This window comes from Manacus candei, unplaced genomic scaffold (assembly GCF_025592945.1).
Source record: "Manacus candei isolate 608988 ecotype Guabito, Panama unplaced genomic scaffold, ASM2559294v1 h1tg000023l, whole genome shotgun sequence".
Lineage (NCBI taxonomy): Eukaryota > Metazoa > Chordata > Aves > Passeriformes > Pipridae > Manacus > Manacus candei.
The window spans coordinates 17,933,452-17,954,179 of NW_026138071.1; the positions used below are offsets into that span (position 1 = coordinate 17,933,452).

Below are 20,728 nucleotides of genomic sequence, written 5' to 3' on the forward strand. Positions count from 1 at the left end.
ATTTAGGAAGGGAGTAACATCAACATGAATCTGCAGATCTCCAGCAAATAAATGCATCTTACCCAGCATCCCCAGCAAAGGGCTGGTTAAGGAAGGGGAAACCTTACCATAACACATGAAATTCTTGGTGGGGTATGGTGAAAGGGAAGAGCTGGGAGCTTTTTACTTCCCAAGGGAGGTTGTGGGAAGCCATGTGCTTCCATTCACCTAGAGTTGATGAAAACTGAAAACAAGGAGGATCACTCTGCTTGCAAGTGGGATTTCTGCAGCAAACAGATGTCTGACTAGGTCAGGACAGCCTGTAGGAGGGGTGAGACGGATGGCAATCATGACTCTTGTGCAGGTGAAGTGAAGCAGTTTTGAATTAAAAATTGGTTTACTAAGGCATGGGATTCAAATGCAAAATTCTCATTAAGTATAAATAGTCCCTCGTGTTGGTATAGTGTTTTTGTCTTAGGAACTGGTCTAGATTTCCATCTGTGCTGCCTCCTCCATCACATGGCATGGCAACACCTCACAGTCACATGCTTTCTCTTCAGGATATTCTTGAAAGGTAGGAAGGTGCAATTAGCAGCCTACAGCATCAAGAAGCATGTGCAAGAGCACAGGACATTTCTGGTTTAGCCATGAGATGACCAGGTGTCTCAGTATGGGGCCACCCTCCTTCAAGACCTCAGCCTCCTAAGACAACCTCAATGAACACCACAAAGCACTGGGAAAGAGTTGCTGAGTGAACCAGCATAGCGAGGGCTGTGCTCTCTGCAAGATAATCTGTGGGTTTTCCTCTGAATAAGTTAAGTGACTCTCAGATTAGAAAGTGCTGAGGAGTGCTCCCTGTAGTTTATCTTTGCTAATGCTTCCTTTAAATCCTGCTCTAGACAATGAATGAGCAATGTCAGAGAGGGGACAGTAAACCGGGTTTATTTTAAAACCTCAGGATCAGTGTTGTAAATTGTGTGCTGACACCCAGTCTCCAGTGGCAGACATAAGAAAAGTCCCAAATAAGAGGTCCTCTCTAGGAAGGACATAATAGATGACAGAGAAGTCTGAAGGAAAAAAAGTGTTTGCAGAGATGCCGGAGCTTCGCCCAGTGAGGTCTGGAGCTGTTGAAATCCAGGTTGTCAGGATAATTGAAGAAAAGCAATTTCCTAAAGAGTAATGAGCTAAAGTGAAGGAAATATATTTCCTCAGCTCTGGAAACAGGATATACTGAATTATCATGTAGTGGAAGAGCCTAGTGAGACATTTTGACATACGTCACTCAGGCATTGAAGAGCTGCAGCCTCTTTGGGAAATTAAGTAATGAGAGTGAATAGGAATAAAGGAAAGTGCCTGTTTGGAGCAGATGAAAGGACTCCAGATGTGCACATGGCTGTGACTGCTTCATATTGTTTGGGACTTTCAGTCATGAAAACAAGAGACACAATCCCAATGAAATATGTAAGCCTTCACTTGAATGCTGTAAAGACAGAATAAAACCTAATGTTAAAGCACAAATACAGAAAGAAAACACAAGAGGAAATGAAAAGTGAAAAAGTATCTCCCCTTGAAAAAAGTAATGAAGATATTCCACCTCCCAGTGCTCTCCCTTATCTCAGTTGGGCAGCATCGATTCTACATGTATGAGTCTCTGTGCAGACTATACCACATATTTCAGGAAGTAATTTCTGGGTTTGGAACTGAGGGCCCAGTCCTTCTTGTCAGCATCCCCAGCACAGGACAGGAACTACTTTGGGTCGATTATTAAAAACTCAGGCAATACTTATATTACAAAAACTTCTTACAAAGGTCTGCTGCTCCCTGCAGAGTTTGGGCAATGGAATGAAAACAGAAATGCAAAACCAAACATGATGGACCAAGTAGGTCAAGTCCCCCTCTGTGGCAAGCTGAAGAACCTTTGCCCAGCCCTTAGCCATCTGCATGGGTTTTCACTGCTTGCTTCTGCATAGGGCCTGACACCACGTGCAGCAGTGCCCACACACTTGCTGGGGACCACACTTCTGACTGAGGTCCCTTCAGACAGCTCTGTCAGACTGGCACAGGTGCTGGTCTGGAGGACACAGCTCCATTTGCATGTAGTTTAGACATGGAGGGATGAAGAGGGAGAGCCATGTTGCACTGCCATCAAGGTTCATTCAGCCTGAATCTCAAGCAAGAGAATACCACAGTCCTGCCTTAGCAGCACTCGAATCTGCGATGATGGTGCTCTTCCACCATTCCACACTGGAGTGGGCACAAGCAGGCTGCTTCCACCTGGAGCTTCCACCCTGCAGCTGGCACAAACAGACCTTTGCAAACTACAGTGTTAAAACCAGCTTATGTTGTTCAAGAAGACACTGGGTCCCTGCTGACCACCGCATGCTGCAGGCATCCACCCCAGCGAGGCAGTCGGGGCAGCTGCAGAGACTGCTGCCCTCCTCTCGCCATTCTTTCACTCTGCACTTCCACCCTGGGAATGGCATTTCTCTCCTGCACAGAATCATGACAGTAGGATTATTAGAAGTATACCATGCACTCAGTTAGGCCATTAGCAAGGAACAATCCTCAGGTAAATAATTAGCAAATTACCAATTTGAAAACAGAAGTAGAAAACTTAATTCTTGATTGGTAACCGTCTGGCATCTTTCACATAAAAATTACAGTTAAAAAGCAATTTCACAGTGCAGGCCTTCCACAGTAATACTTTCCTTTACCAAGTCATTTTCCAAGAGTAAACAAAAACCTCTAAGGATGCTTATCTTGGTATAAAACCTTGCCAGAAAAATAAACACAATGATTTTCAAAATGAAAAATAAAATAGCATGTGTTGGTTTTACAGCACTGGGAAAGCCATAAAACATAATATTCCAAGTGTAAGAAGTTGAAGCCGTTTGTTGTCATCCATGTACCCCTTCTATCAAACACCACCTTCCGCTGCAAATCAAGTCCCAAACAGCTGGTGGAAAAGCAGATGACAGAAGGAAAACAAGGCTGAATTGTGAAATACATGAAAGATTTGATTTTAGGCATTAGAGGTGACCAAAGTAAAAAGAGGAGCTTCTTTTATAGTTTTGATGTATTTAAGAATTTTGCACTACAGGCTGCATTTAAATTACAAGACCAGAGAGTAACAATGGACGGGACACAATGTTTAAAAACCCCCAATTTTCCAGACAGGAAGCCTCACACCAGGATGGCCAGCCACATAGGACAGGGTGTGCAATGTGGGCTGAGGGGTCTGATAAGGGCAGCAAGAGCATTACAAATACTGCCTGTCATAGCTGCACAGACTGCAAACTGGAGCTTTGGACAAGAGATGAAAGCAGACCAGAGAGAGCTGTGAGCAAGAGGGGCAAGAGTTTGGATCCAGTGGGGTAGATTAGGGTATAAGACAGCAAAATCTGCAGGGTGTCCACCACAGACAGTTGGTCAGCAGGCAGCACACAAGACAAGTAGGCAGATGTGGAGCAGAGAGTATACAAGGTGATGGTGAAGCCAGCTGTGCTACCAGGTGCCACAGAGATGGTGAGGTGCATGGGACAGTGGAGAGCCTGGGAGATGGACTTCCAATCTGGTGCATGCAAGCACCAGAACTGAAAGATGAGAAGAGTATCTTTTTGTGTCACTCACAGATTCTGAACAGGTTGAGTCACACTGAGTCACTTTCTCTTTTCTGCTCATATCCTCCATCATTTTCTGTACAGTTTAGATTACATTTAGAGCCACTAGAAGATCCATGCATTGTTTGTCTCTTATGGACAGCTTAGACCAGCCTGATGTGGATTCTGGCATTGGTTAAGAGCACCAGTCATAAAATCCAGGAAGAAGCAGGAAGAGACAGAAGGCTTTTGGATAAATATCCCATGTTACTGGGGCGAAATAAAGGAAAAGAGTGCCTGCAAGTATTCAACTAACTGACTGAGAGCTAAGCTGCCACCCAGTAGCCCTGTTCTCTGTCACCTGGCAAAGGCAGATGGCATCAGTGCTGCCTGTGGGCAAAGTCTGCCCAAAGCCAGGGACATACTCAAAGAGACACAGCACAATCTCTTTGAAATCTCTTTGCTTCCCATAGCACAGGGCTGTGTGAAAGTAGCTGACATCACAGCAAACCAGAAACCCACATGAGCAGGACTGGTAGTTTTTAAAGCACTGCTAATGGGAAATGGTGTCTGATAAAGGCATCATATTTTTGGCATGTCATCACAGAAAATTTGCTACAGGCAGCCAGCTTTGCAGGGCAAGCGAAATATCACAGAAGCTTTACTAAATTTTTCTGAGATTGTTTGTCAAGATTTTCATCTCCACCATCTTTGAAAGGGCCGACTGAGACCTCGACTGATTCTAATTTCATAATTAGGGATATTAGGAATAGCTCTGCCAAGCAAGGTCTTGTACCTGGGCAGAGCTGGTAGAGATAAAAGAGCTGAGTGAAGAGGATAAGGTTAACAAGGAACAATTCTGAGTTCTAGAAATCTAATTTTGCTTACCAGATCTCTTCAGCAACAATTTTAGCTGCAGTCTGAGGGGAAAAGAGATGGAGAGGACAAGGCAAAAACATTGTATAAAATAGGCAAAATACTGGGGGGGGGGGGACAAGAGAAGAAAAAAATAAACCAAAAGCTATATTAAACAGTAGGGCCCAAGGGAGAACAGAAAAAAATGAGATCAATAACTGAGGAAACTGTCTGGCTCCACTGAGCAAATGGTGGTTAACAGGAAAATTAAATTCTGCAGGATTAAACAAGGCATTAAACTGGTTGGGGAAAAAAAACCAACCCCAAAAAAAACCCAAAATCATGTGCTCTCAGGTATAAGTCAAGTGGTTTTACTAAGTTGAGCGCTCAGCTGGACTAAAACAGCTCTTTACTAAAGCAACCAGAGCATATGTATGCAACTTGCTGAGAGCACAAATAACAGAAGACTACACATTTAAGGAGGTATTCTCTGCTGATGCTAATACTTGTCTCTTGATTCAGGCAGCAAGTTTAAATGTCTGCACCAACAGGCAACAGGAATGTGCAGAGAAAAAAAACCCTATGTCTTGGATTTCACCCATCCATATCCTTCTAGGCACTTAAAGAATCACTCCTTAAACCTCTCTTTCCATCCCAGTTGGGTTCATCCCATTTTTCACTAGCAAATGGAAAATAATATCCAACAAGGGCATTATTGGGAAGATCTGCCCAAAACTGGTTGAAAGAGCTTTAATGTCCCCAGATTCAGGCAGCTCTCCTAGCACTGGAAGGGATCAGCACCACCATGGAGAGATACAGGGAACTGTAACCAGGTACCACATGTACCATATGGAAATGGCAACAACAGTCACTTTGGGAAATATCTGTGAACAATTTCAGGATCTGGTTCTGCACCAATTCCACTGGCACAAACATGGACCAACTCTGCCAAAGTGGCAGTATTATAACTGAGACTCACAGCTTGAAATCAAACCTTGGCAGAGTACTGGCCCAGATCTGCCATTAATTAGCCTCTCTATTCTTGCTGATGCTTTGGCACAAGCTGGGTGAGGCAGAGTTGTTGCTACCCCTTCGCCTTCAGCTGAAGTTTGGTCCCAATGAATTCCTTCATCAGTGCTACCACTCTAAGCACATGCAAAGCTGTGGTTCAAGAAAGCCACAGTTTGAAGATAAATACTCCAGCACACTTAAAACCCGAGAAAAAACAGGATTTTTTTCCATCTGTGATGTTCTTTTTAGGATGAGCCATATGCTGCTATATTGTAGATGCTCTTAAGGACCAAATAGGTAGGGGAAGGTGCCACATCAAATGCCAGCTGTGCTCCACATAAGCCTTACTGCCCTTCCTGGGGTCACAGCACAGGCTCACAGCACTGCTCTGCACCTGGGAAGACCCTCTCCCTTCCCTGTCACAGCACTACAGCACTTTCTCTTTGGCTGCAGAGCCATCACTGCATCCAACATGGTTGCAATGGAGAAGCTAGAAGTGTTTGAAGTCCATGCCACCCTCCCAGGAAACATGAGATTGCAGAATACAAGAGAGCTGTGAGAAAGTACTGGTCAATGTGGCAGCATTTTCGGCTGTATCAGCAGCCCAATCAGTGTCAGCTGCCTGGCAGGCACCACACTGAGGCCCCACAAATCAGATTTGTAGGAGCACCCTGGGACTGGTTGATTACATGGGTTTTTTTCCACCAACAGTTGCACAGTATGAAAGTAAGCACTTTAAATTTTAAATTTAAACAGGCATGAACCTGGAGCACAAGCTGAGCAGAAACTATCAGAGCCAGATTGAGTTTATGTTGCAAGACTCTCCTCCACACTGGTGGCTATGTCAGCCATCCAAAACAAGATGTGAGGAGTGACCAAGAGATGAGTCTCTTGGTCCTAAGGACACCTATCAAGGGAGGTATTGGATGCAGACATAGAACTGTACTCTGTTCCCCTAAAGAAGCACAAGAATGCACCTGAATATCAACACTACTTTGCTTTCAGGGACATTTTTAGCACACCACTTCAATTTTTTTTCCTAGATTCAGTGGTACTAAGACACTTCACTGGCACCTTCTACAAGTTATAAATTAGCAATGGCAATAAAACAAGGCAGCCATTCCTGGGCTGAACCTCCCACCCGCAAACATGGCAATCACCTCTTAGCCCCTTAAAACAAGCATCTTGTATCTCTAGTTCAGACCTGACAGCTGCAGAGTACCAGCCCTGTGCTTGGGGCATAGGAGCCACGGGGAGTTTGAAAGATGCTCCCTATTATTTCCTGCAGATGGGACAATTGCCTGTGACTATACTAGAAAAGAGAGAGGTTGTCTTCACCTCTGTAGGAAGCCAGCTCCCAAATTTAATAAAGGTTTCTCCTTCCAACCGCTTCACTGAATACAACAGCAACACTTGTAACAAAATGTCACCTGCTTTTCAAGTACAAACTAAATGAGCTTTCCTGAGAAAATAATTGCCAACTATTAAAAGGCTACTGTTAGAGCTCAAGAGGACTGTTAAAATACAAAGAAAAATGTAGCACATTCTTCCTGAATTGATACTTCAAACGAAACCTATTTTTGTTTTGAAATGTGGCACTAGAACAACGACCGGTTGTTTTTGTAAAGTTTCAGAGTGAGAGCCATGCAATCATTTCCCAAGAGCAACGTATCTTTGTTGTTCATGGAAATACTGGGAAAAAAAAAAACAGGTGAACCAGTCGGTCTCTGCCTTAGTCAGCAGAGGAGTCTCAACCCATCTCTTGTCAAGTCCACACTGGGGAATGCCCAGCCTGGGACCAGACCAGACACCTCTGCTTCTGTAAGATAGTCATTCCCAGGGAAGAGCCCCCGTTTACCTAACTTCCACCTTCTTAGTCCTCATTACAACCTCAAATCTTACAGCAAACAGAAACTTACTTTTGCTGTTTTGTTAAAAGCAGATTTTAAACAACTATTTTCTCCATAAGAATCAATTCCTGCTCTTGCCATTTTGAGTGCTTCTTGAGATGGAGCAGTTTGAAGGATCAGCTTTGTAATATCCATATGCACAGCCAGAACTGCATCTCTAACAGCCCAGAACTGCCTCACACTATTACCCCTAGTGTCCAAATGCCTCAGGCCCATAACCTTGAAAATTCCCTAGAAAGGCCTGGAGTAGATTTTCTCTAGCCATATTGCACTGAACTTACACTGCTGTGCTCTCCTTTTGTTTAAGTATCTGATCTTTTCTGTCATCACTCTGTCTTGATAAATGTCTGGATGCAACACTTTCAGTATACTTCCATCTCCCAGGAACACAAGGTATTAAAGCACAAACAGTTTCATCTTTGCATGAAACCTTTGCAGCATGTGTTAACATGGAAGACTACATCATTCACTGACACCATTTACCCCTCGGCCTGAATTACAACCAGGCATGTGCAATGCTGCCCTAATTATGCTGTCTAGAATAGCTGAGCCATGTTCATTAAAAGAGAAGTCAAATTACTGAATCTCTCATCAATCTGGTTATTATTTCAATGACCAGGTCAGCATTGAGACTGTTTATGAAAAACAGAACCTGAAGATGGTCTTACCAAGGACACAACTGCTCCCTTGCAAGTCACAACCTCAAACACGTTGGAGATTGAGACTAGCAAAGCAAACACCATGGAAGCACATCTCCTCATGTCAGAAAGCAAAGACTTCACAAAACAAATGGTGAGAAGGAGATGCATCTACTTACTGCGAAGTGTCCAAGGTGTAGTTCTAAAGAGCAGACATCCTTCAAGCTACTGTGGAAAAGCCACTCTTGGAGACCAATCCTGGCACTGGAAGGTTAGTGCCAGCCAAGGCAGTCTTGTTTGCACCAGTCACAGCAAGGTGGCACAAATGGCAGCCTTTCCCCAGCATGCAGCTGTGTCCGAACACGGCAGTGGTGATTCCCAGTGTCTGACCAATCCAGGTCACATGCATGCCTGGCCTGGCAATCCTGCCCTAGAACTGACCAGAGCCTCACAGCACCTCAGTGACCATCATCCACATGCTAAACCTCAAAATAATGCCAAACTCCAACTTACCAGTTTCATTGATGAAGCAGGTATATATTTTTTAAATCTCAGAAAATGTAACAACATACATGACAAAATTCTATTCTATACCCCTTGAATTAAACTTCCTCAAACCAGAAGACAAAATGAAGAGGATCTGGTCTCCAGACCAGTGATCCAGAGCTAGAAAGCACTATAATTAGAATCAGGACAGAGACTGAAGACCCGGAGTTGATTGCAAAACTAATTAGCTAATGTTATTACAAAGTAACAGAGAATAACCAAGAGCAGAATCAGACTCTACAGCAATCTAAGCAAAGGACAGTTTAATAACTGTACTTAGGATAGGTTTTAAAGGAAAAAAAGAAATCACTTTATGGATTATATTTCATCCTGGGCAATATCCATACATCTTGGACTTAGCAAAATGGCTTGGAGAAGAGGGTTTCATCATAGTAAACACAGCTACTTCACAGCAAGATTTATTAATACATCCAAAAGAAAGAAAGAAAATCATTTTGTCACACTATATACAGATAATACATACAGTGTTTTATACACATATTACATCAGTTTTTACACAAGAAAAATATACATAAAAATGTAAACTTTTGTATACAAAAACCCTTAAACAAATTAAACAAGGACCAGATAACAAAAGGAGACCAATCTATCATCATTTAATTGATTTTTTTTTTTTTAATGGTAATACAGTACATTCATTGAGAAGTATGAGGAACATGTGAGCCAACCTTTCCTATTTAAAGGGAAAGTACAAACACGAGCTTTCCTACCCGCCCCTGGAATGCTGTCCGTGAGCCTCCAGCACTAGAAGCAGTAGTGCGAGTTGCCATTGCTGCCAGGGACCCCGAAGGAAGGGACCCTTCTTCTTGGGCATCTCCATGCACCACACTCTCCAAAAGCGACACATCCGCAGCAGCCACCTGGCCTGGGCTTTTTGTGCGTATTAGCTAGACCTCCAGCTAATACCATGAGACGGGGTGCGGCAATGCAAGTTTGTATGTTCCCTTTAAGCAGTCATTAAGTGGATTAGCTTTGCTGGAGTAAGTTGCTTATTTTTCCCAATGTACGGTATGCTGAACACGTGTCAGGGATGAGAGGGAAAAAGGAAGGGGTGTAAGAGACTGCTAATCCTTGCTACCATGCAGTTACTTCAAAATCAGGTACATTTGCAAGCTACAATTCACTGGTTCAAAATACACTGCCTCACCTTTGCTTTCCCACTGCAACTTGTTTACATTTTAAACTCTAGTGACCGAACAACTGTATGAGGCTCTTTGTTACAAGGCTGTTTCTGATATCAAAGCATGATCAAGCTACCTTTAAAATGACACCAAACACAAACTTCTCGGAGACAGCCTTAAAAAGAGTGAGCGTTCCCTCTAAGCACTTCAGATTGTCCATTTGCCACCTTCTTTTATTAAATCTAGGATAAATATATTTACCCTTAACTGCAAAAAGGATATTGGTTGAGCTTTTGACATCTGTTTTGCTCCACTTGTAGATAAACATTTTTGGGAATTGGAGGGGGGAAAACCCCAAAAAACAAACCCACAACAATAAACCCAAATTCTAAAACCTCAGGCACCAAATAAGAAGGGAATTATTTAACATGTTGGTGAAAAAACAGTTGCAGAAACTTGTTGGAAACCACCAGACGATAGATTCCAATGAAGGCTCCTCACATTAAATAAGTTAGACTGGTTACAGACATCTTCAATAAAAACATCCATCCTCCACAAAGTATGTTAAAATGTAACACAATAGTGATGCACTGGTATTTCTCCTAAAAAGGACAGAAGGACATGAAATCTCCTTAGTGATATCAGTACTACTGAATGTAGGAGGTGAACAATGATTTACAAAAGTAATGACGGAAAAAGTTGTGTAAAAGAAACCATGAATCATTAATTATAATTGGATAAAAGGGGGATGGGGCAGAATGCGACTACAGTATGCCTCAGAAACACCTGAAGAAAATACTTAAAAACTTGTGTTTCCATTTCTTTCTTAGGTCCATCTAAACGACGGTGGGACTAAGGGCTTGTCTGCTTGCTTTTGGTTTTTTGTTTTCTCTTTTTTTTCTTTTTTTAAACTAACAACCCTTCTAGTAAAAATTCAAAAGACAATTACAAATGGCTTTAGATAATTAAAAGTCTCCTTTTTAAAATAAAACTTTGATAACACATTTCTCCATATCTTCTATATAATGCAGCTTCAGTGAAAATAAGTCATAAAGGGACAGCAATTTGCAAAAAAGTGTGGAAAAATTTGCCAACCAAGGTTCATAACATATACATATGTATATGCAGGACATCTACACTCTATATACATATTTAATATATGTATGCATGAGTATATATCAGGAGATAACCAACAGGTACATTCTCCACATACATAAACTGAAATAGCGTAATAGACGTGTGTGTATAAATATACATTATACACACCCAGAACACAGACATACCCATACACACGCCCCAACATATGTATTATAGAAATCACTGTGTATGACTGCATGAAAGCTCAGATGGAACAGTGCACCAGTTACCTTTTACTAACAGAAATTCAAGGAAGACAAAATTCCATGGTTGAATTGTGGCCAAGAAAAATTGTGTCATAGCCATCCTGAAAACATGGAATCCAGTATGGCTCGATGACAGAACTGGAGCAGCATTCTCCATTGAAACTGAAGCCTAAGTTACACAGCACTTAAATGTGACTGAGCAGGTTGCTGAAAGCTGCTTTCTGCTAAAAGGATACAGAAGCTCCATTTAGCCAGAAAACAGAAAATATAACACTTAAAACCACAGTTTACTTGCATAAGCAAGATCACCCAATACACAATTAGATGCAAAGTGCTAGCATGTTAATGGTCAACTCTGCACACTCTTTTAAAACCTGTTTTATGGTAAAGTGTAACAAACTGTGTTTCTCTTGACGTCTGATGACAACCCCACTGCTCAGAGCACAGGGTTGCCTTCTGCTTACTGCCTGTGTTATGGGAAACACAAACCCAACTCCCTTTTTCTTCCTGGGGCTGAAAACTGGAAAAGATAATTTTTGTTGGGTAGGGTTTTCTCATTTAGACCATTTAAATATGATGCTGGGTTAACCTTTTAATATGCTAGGGAGCTTTGCATCAGGTTCTATGAAAAGTTTGTATTCATCTGCAAATCAATCGCAGTTGTACCGAAGCACATCTGAATAGTTGGGAAATTTTGCATAAGTTCAAGCAGGTGCTCAGGGCCCAATTCAGCTGCCACTACAATCACCAAGAAAATTTCCCTAATGCATAAGCAGAGCTGGATTGGGCCATTAAAGCTGATTGCTGCTAGCAAGAGAAACTGTAGAGATGCAGGGACAAGGAGGAGCTGGAATGGAGGCAATGGAGCAGAGAAGCAGAAGAGGTTGGCATTGCAAGAGGCCTCAACAAGTCTTTATATAACACAAAGGCAGAGAGGTACCAAGGAAACTGCACTGTGACACTGTGAAGGCTGAGGTAACACAAACCAACGGTGACCAAGATCAGATCAGTCACTGAGTCATCGAGGTCCCTCAGAAGAATTAACAAAAATTCGTCTGGCACAAGGGCTTACCTGTTACACATGTTACGTGGATAGTCCCTCTCTTTAGCTCACACACTGACTCATGTTACAACTAATGCACATGTGTGTGACACAACGTATAGTCCATCTATACATCTGTATGCACGTATATATAGATTTAGACTGATTGCATTCATATGTATTTATTGTACATCATGAGGGCAAGTCCACATTCAGCCAAGTGCTACCATTGTCTCATATACAGATAATCTCTCTGTACAGGTATACACAAAAATGGGTCTATTCTTCCCCATAAAGGCATAAAGATTTATGCTCCTAATTCGCATTACCACCAAATAAGCAGAAGGAAAGGCCTCTGACAACTTCCACCTCCCTGCCCTTTTGCCTGTATGCATATGTGCCAGAAACAAATCGTGGGGAGAAGGAAAGGGGGAGGGATGTCTGGGGGGTATCAACAAATGATAGGGAGGGGGGATATAAAAAAATTGAAAAAAAATTTCTAATTTCTGTGCAGTATTGGAAGCTCTGTTTTTCTTAACAGGTTTTTAAAGTCACCAGGATCATCATAATTACAAGTGATACTGTATGAATAAATAACAATTAGGTTATTTTCTCCAGCCTAAATAGAACAGTATGAAGAGTAAGCCAATCTGTAGGAATGTTTCTGATTTCTCACAATTTCAAGTGAGAACTCCCATAAAGAAACCTTCCTTCTCCAATTATGAAAAAACAGGTAAGTGGCCACAATCAAATTTAGAATTTCATAGCACAAGTGAAACTCCCTGGACTTCATGTTTTTTTTTGTTCTGCAATCCCACAACAGCAATTTTGGGGCAAAATGGATATACACAAAGATCCTCATGAAAGAAAAATATCTACTTTGAAGACAAAATCCTTTTATGGAATGGAGACCACTCCACAAACGGTGCCCCTTACAACCTCATTGGAAAACACAAGTACACTGATTGACAACATTTTCCAAGTTAGACCACAGGAGATTCGGGTATTAATTTGCAAAGATACAGCAATTCTCATGCCTCCCCATCCCACCAAATGCAAACCTTCCCATTCAGTTTCTCCCAAAAAACTCATTTCTCCCATCATTCCTCATCCCCCCTTTGTTTTATTTAAAGGCTGTCTTTGGGAGCTTGGTATTTTCATGGCATTTTAAACAGGGCTCAATGCAACTCATTTGAAAAACAGTAAAATTGACATGATATCAGAGTTAGCCTTATAACAGAAGATTATATAGTAGAGAGTTTCAGTTATTTATACAACAGTGAGGACATAACAACCCCCTACTAAATAATCACATTTCTACAATACATTCCATCACCTCTCAACTACTTTTCTCTTTACAAAACTATGACCTACATACAATATACACATTCGTATCGCACATACATCCCCCCCAATGCATATTTTTTGTGTGTATATATAATACATACATGCACACAAGCAGTCTAATTCTATTTATAAGTCACAGTGGGAATTCCTTTGTGAGGAAAGGAGGGGGAAAATTCCTGAATAAGACACTGTAGATTCCTAATGTTCCAACTTTTCAAATTCCAACTCACAGAGCTAACTGGAAATAAATACATTAAAAAAAAGAAAAGGTCTTACAAACTTGGTTCACGACTTCCAGCTACAGTAGTTGGATCTTTAAAATTTGATCTATTTACCCTGTAACTAAATTTCTAATCATAGGTACAAACCACGGATAAATTATTGCAGAATGTAACACTCAAATTTTAAAAAGAGTTATAGGAACAGTAATATAAGGGTTAAAAAGAGTTCTATACTTGTTGATACAGGATACCATTTTATTTTATTTATATATATATCTATATATAGATATAGATATCTGCAAGGTAGCAAAGAATAGCTGTACACCTTGACACGGCAAAGATCCAGTGTAAAAAGGTGCTTCACTAGTTTGTTTTTCCAAAAAAGCTTGTATATAATTTTATAGCTATTAAAAACACATATGCAACATAATTCATTACACTCAATACAGCTTTAGTATAAAACTTATAATTTATGAGGTGATGTTAATAGCATAAATTAATATACCATTTCTCTTAAAATCTACAATAAGTATTCTGAAAGCTCATTGGGGAAGGGTATCTTTAAATAAAAAGTTTAAAGCTGAGCGTGATGAAAAAGATTCTGTATGTTGAACTTGAGATGAGAGCCCCGAGAAGAGAAAGAGTCCGTAAGCCAGACATCGTTGACTATAAAACTGAACAAAGATTTCTCCTTCTTGCGCTCTCACTTAGGTGACGCTCTACCTTAAATTATTATTTACTTTTAAAACTATTTACTTTTTTTTTCTTCTTTTCTTTTTTTTTTTTCTTTTTTTTTTTTTTTTGTTAACTGCCCTTATTTCCACAAGGAATCCCTGAGACATACCCAAAACTGTACAGTGAAGGTCATCACTGTTCAGAGAAACTGGTTCAACCCCTTCTGGTAGGATGTAGCTATTTTGCATGAGAATCGAAATGTCCATCACTTCAGAATTAATCTATTTGCACCAGAACCAACTACACTGTTTAAGATGCAGGTTAGAGAGTCATTTCAGGGTAAATCAGTCCACTCCAAGGTAGAAGCCAATGCCATCGCAGTTAGCTACATCAGAGCAATCTGCACCAAAGTTAAAGTTTTCCAGAGGGTATCTGGGAACGTTACCTATCCCGAGTTCATCTCCGTGGGCACCAGCTGACAACGACAGAAAGCAGGTTAAACATTAGCATTACTGGACCAAGTTCAACATGCCTATGTGGTCGACACGCGGGCACTCTGGACATCTTGCTGTGTGTGTGTTTGGGGACTAGCAAGGGGAAGAGTATGAAGAATGCATTTTTCTACAGCGAGTAAATACAGTTTTATGGTCAAAAGCCCAAATTTCATCCTATTCACTTCCAAACCAAATTCTGTGACCTAGAGTAGACTGAAAAGGTGCTAACACTTACTTCAAGGAGACATATAAAGAAAGCCTTCTCCAACTATTGCTCTCAACATAGAGCCACACCCACTTTCTCCTTTCATGCTTCCACTACATTAACTTATTCCATAGTAGCTAGAGAAGGACTACGTGAATGCAGAGTAAAACAGGGGAAAGCAAAGAACTCAACAACAATGAGAAGTACCAGAACAGCAAAGGGAAAAGCTCCCAAAATAGTCACTACTGTGTTGTTGCTTTTTTTAAAAAAGAGGCTGAAGACATGAGAGAGAAAATTGTTTTAAGATGCATCTTTTTAACTCCTTCTCCTCCACCAAACTTTTCTTCCCAACAACAGTGTTTTTGTCTACTTTTAAAGACAAGACCAAAACTTTACCCGACAAGAGTCGGGTCATGAGACAAGGTCTCTCATGACCAGACTTCCCCTAAAGTCCAAGTTTAAGTTTAGTAAATATAGATTTTTTCACCAACCCTCCTTACTTTTATTTGGGCTTGTGCGTATTAAGAAAGAATACTTTAAATTTTTCGTTGTGACTTTCTACTGACACACTTCTCAAAAGAAGAGGAACTTCTGAGAAGGTAAACTCTTGCTAAAAGTACCTGTATATTCACTGCTAGTGTGTGCACTCCCATGATCAATGTTGTATCCTCAGCATCTAGTTCATGACATTAGTGTGCTATGAAACATCGCCTTACTCATTGATCTGAGAAATACTCTGATCTACTGCACTGTCATTCTAGCATCCAAAATGTATGTTATGAATTGCAGTAATCTCTCCTCCCTTTCATTTTACAGTCAGATTCACTTAGAACTATGGAAGACTTACCAGTTGGCACTTACACTGGAGAAGTGTCTGAGAATGGGAAAATAGAAGCAAGAATGATGAAGAATGTTGAGTGAAAGGAAATAAAGGGGGTACAAGAAGTAGCCCACAAATTCCCCTTATTACATGTTACCCAAAAGATCAGAAAGACCTTGTGATCAGAAGATGAGAAAGACCTAAAGATCTGGTCAGCACATTAGCCCAAAACTATTCCTTCAGTTGCTGTTTCTACCACCACTGGACCTTGCACAGGAGACTCCTTCCCATGTAAAAATACAAAAGCAAAAATACACCAATTCCACCAGGGAAGTTGCCCAGACAGCCACACAAATATCTCGCTGCAGAAAATCACTGCAGGTAATTTTTCTATTGTTTGTCTGCTGAAAGCACCTCCTGCCACTGTCTCTGCACCCCACAAGTCTTGAAAGGTCCAACTACAGGTACCTGGATCTTCTAAAAAGGTTTCCCTCTTCTCTGCCCAAAGGCTCATACTGTTGGAGAATTCATGAGTGGATTTAGCTCAATGCAGCACAAAGATAGGGAGAAATACCCTTGGAGGCCTGCCAATACCTACAGGGAAATGCAGCAGCAAAGAGGCTGCAGGAGCTCAGGGAGCTGGTGATCAAAGGCAGTGTAGGTAGCCACTAGGGCCAGCTTCTCAGGGAAGACATCTATCCAGTGTTTATTGTACACTTTTGTAGGACTCTTCTAGCAACCAGATTCAATCCCAGACTATATTTAGATGTGGTTACAGCAAAACAAAGCTTCGAACTGAATTTGGCTACTGGTTTGCAGGTTCAATCCTAGGCTTTTTGTCTTGACACCTAAAGCCAGTGGCATCACACCATGCCTAACAGCTCACAACAGAATGTCCCAGTAGTCATGTTTCTCTTTAAAAAAATAATTAAAAATTAAAAAGCCACTTCCCTTAGCTTCTCTTTGCTACTAGGTACAACTCTCCTTTGAGAGAGAGTTGTTGAGAGATTTTTTCTGATTTTTGACTAGCAGGTGATAAGATTCTCAGGGCTTTCCAATGCTTTCCAAATGAGAACTGCAAATCCCCATTTTCAGTGGGAAACCTAGCTCTTGCCATCTTCTCCACAGTACCTGAGGCAGACCTGCAACTGTGCTACCTCTTAGCATTATCAATGTGCTCAACCATAGGGAGAAGCATGCTACTATAACAAGAATGGATCTAAGCAAGAACCTGGAGGAACTGGAAGGCAGGAGGAAACAAAATTACGCATCTTTTCCATCTTCTTGCATCACACATACATCATCTTGTATCATAATAATTATGAGGGCAAAGAACAAATCAGTTTTGAGCTATCTAAGCACATATGGCTCCCCTCAGAGTTGGTGTAAAGTCTTCCCAGGTGAAAGAAAACGTCAAAGCATATGGTAAAGAATGCCTTAAACAGCAGGCCAGCATGAAGCTGTTCCTGATAAGCCTCCATACACTGCTAAAATTCATCTTGGGTTAAGTACTTCTGTACAAAGACTAATTGAGGTGCTATTATTGCCAAAAGTGATGTTACATATTCTATTCTATGTCTAATTTTTTTTCAGTTCTTTAAAACTCAAATCTTATGTAAAGAAATTAACCTTTAGGTTCAACTAGACTTATTCCATTTGTTAACATGTAAAGGGCACAACAGGTATTAAGCATCTCAAATCAATGAACTGAAATTGCTACACTGGCTCTTTGGTGAAAGTGTGATGAGAGTGCTAATTGCTGTAAGAGCTGATACTCAAAAACCTTTGTGAGGGAGCATAGATTCTACTTGGGAACCACATAAGTAACAGCCTCAAGGACTACCTTAACCAGACGTGCAGTATTTCCCAGAGGAAGAGGTATGAAACATCTCTGACTGCACATACCCCTCAATTGGATCTCTTGCATCCAACAGTAAGACACTGATGCACTGAAGTCAACAGGCTGTGTGGGTATAGAAGCCCACCTGGAATGATCCACCTTGTAAAGCTAAGATCAAGACCCGTAACTGCTTGTTAGGCTGTAAGCATGACATTGGTGGCATTGAAAAAATGAGAGGTGAACCAGAAAAAGGCAAGAGTGGTGGCCCATTTCAGAACACTGCGTCAAACAGGACAGAGGGATTCCTATTTCAAATGTATACAAACTGAAATTTATTTTTAAAAGTGCAGCTTTATTGCAAACTTAGTTTGCTCATTGAAAAATGTTATGCAGTCACTTTTGAAGAGTCATCAAGGGATATACAGAAATGGAAATCTAAGTGGGGGAAGAGAGTTGATATCCTAGGCTACTTTATAGAAATGCAGGTACATAAAGGCCATTGATTTCAAATGGGAACTGTGGACCTGCACACCTCTGACAGCTTTTGAAATTCCCGTCTAGATCAACACATAGATCAGGAGCTGGGTTCTGTTCTGAGTTAGATCAGTACAAACTCAAGGTGACCTTAGACGAAAAAGCTCCTTTGTAATTTATACCAATGAGACCAAGGAGAAGTTTGCACTCGGTTCCTCTCCTCCCTTTCCCCCCAGCATTTTCTAAGAAAGGGAAATGTGATGTGGGGCAAATATACTCTGCACTAGTTTAATGGGCACAAGAACCATTTCAAGACCAAAGTCCTGAAACCAATGTACAGAAATTGACACCCTCTAAAATTATGTGAATGCACAAAAAGATTAAACTATTTGGTATACTAGTTCTCCACTCTTTTTCAGTCATCTGAACAAACTGAAGAAGGTATATGGACACAACAAAAATCATTTGCAAATCAAGCAGTTGTCTCCTCAACAAAGTATGGGTAACATAACACAAAAATAAATAAAAGCCTTATCAGATTTGCCTCATTCACAATTCCTCAATCAGCAGGACAATCACAAGCAGGATTTCATAGGCTTCAATTAAACTTTTTATGTGATTTAAAAACATTTAAAAGTTACAAACATATTTAAATCACCACTTAAAAATATTCAGCTTATATTATTCAGATCTATTTTACCAAGTATGAAATAATGACTTCATAACAACAGAAGCATGAAAATAATTTTTGTTTCCTCCACCCACATACACTTGCAATTTCAGAAAAGGACATATGCATCATCCACGCTCTTTTATATTTAAAGAGGAGAGATCTTTCAAGAAAAGATGGATAGTATGATTGCTACAATAGTAAGACATAAGACCTATCCCATTTAAATTCTGTTCCTTAGGGAGATGGAAGGAGAGGTTTGGGTCAGAGATTTTGGTGTGTGCCTGACTGCTAATAAAATGAATTTCTATAGCAACTAAACTTCGGTCAATGATCCTTTGCTCCAAAAATTTATTAGGCCTCCCTATTACATGTGCTTGGTTATCTCTTAATTTCCTGAAATAGACTACAATACATGTAGGTAGGACTTTTTCCTGTAAGGTAGAATGAAATCCGTCTTCTACAGTAAAAGGCTGAAATGAAGAATATTCTATTTTCTCTCATCTGCATCTCAGAAACAAACCAAGAGTAGAGATTTGTTATATTAAATAAGAGCTACTTTTACAGTCAAAGTCAGAGTACAGTAGCAAATTTGAGTCCTCTAGAGTCACAAGCAAAGTCCTTTGTTTCCTTCTTGATAAGAAGATGCAAGTAAACACCTCAGAATTTCTACTGTTGTTATCTCTTGGTTTAAAAAAGGTAAAATTAAAAAATAAAATTAATTTAAAAAATTCTAAAACCTAGCTGATTCCTTTCTTTAGGAACTGAAATTACTACCAAAGAGTCTGAATACTATCTTTAGCAGGTGATCAGTACAAACAAAACCATCCTGCAGACAGAAGGAATTCTTACCTATTTTGCTTTAGTGATTTCTCTTTTGGTTAGCCATGACTGCTGATAGGTACCTGCTAGTTCCTTACATACATTCAGCTTCCCAAACAGAGGATCAAATCCTACACATGTCAAAAAAACTATATGGCTCTCAGGGGATTAAAAACTATCCAAGGAAGTCTCACTAGCTAGACATATTTTGAGAAATGCATCCATTTGAAACTTGCAAAGGGTCTGACCTAGACTTGTGTGGAGAGGGAGAATACCAACCAAATTCTTCTGGTTTCAGCTAAGCAATACCTGTTAGCCTGTCAGGCAAAGAGTTCTGGACAAAGACACAACTGAAAAGGCAAATCATCAATGCTACAAGGCCACAGTAATTCAGCAAGGAAGGGAACTTCTGCACAGGAATCTTCAGGAATCCATGGTCTATTTCAATCCTGTTTCTTTTTTTTTCCCCTGGGCTAACTTCATATCAGCCTTCAAACTGATGGGCAACCAGTCAACTGATCCCTTTGCTACTCAATTAATTACAAATCATGATAATAAAAAAACCCCAAAATCAGCATGCAGTAAGAACAGTGACCAGTTCTGGAAGGGGACAACTCCCACTTCTTCACCAAAAGAAGAAAAGGAATTCTGCTCCCTGCACCCCAAACATACACACGCACACAGAGAAGGTCAAGAGACTATTTTAAGAAACTGCCAAACTCATCCTTGAACCATGATCTTGATTTAGGACTTCAGCGCACCATTTTCAAATCAATGTGTGCAGCCAAGTTTTCCATGCCAGATGCTACCTTTGGAAAAAAAGTAAATTAAAAATAAAATAAATAAAACAAGAGACTTCTTCCCACTGGAAAACTTTCTACCAGATGCTAATGGGATAGCAAGCACTGATCTGAACCCTAGGGAACAGTAAAATGCATCAATGATCTGAGGTATCTTCCCATTTCTAGGTCTTACTGCTAAGATCAATTACATCCAGTAACTGTGCTGTATCCTTAAGGAATTATTGGGGAACGGTGAACCTGCCTGCAATAAATGAGCACCAGTGCATAACAAGCACATGTGAACGCTACAGCA

General features: G+C 40.6%; 1 protein-coding gene across 6 annotated transcripts in view; it reads right to left on the reverse strand.

The window, feature by feature from the left end:
* Positions 1 to 8,920: 8,920 nt before the first annotated feature.
* The window catches only part of INO80D (INO80 complex subunit D), a 45,755-nt gene continuing 33,947 nt past the window's right edge, over positions 8,921 to 20,728 (reverse strand). For 4 of the 6 annotated variants that reach the window (XM_051786837.1, XM_051786835.1, XM_051786838.1 and 1 more), the window contains one exon: positions 8,921 to 20,442. The gene's annotated coding sequence lies outside the window, so the exon portion shown is untranslated. The remainder of the gene's footprint in view (positions 20,443 to 20,728) is intronic. The other 2 variants (XM_051786840.1, XM_051786839.1) reach the window with 2 other exon arrangements.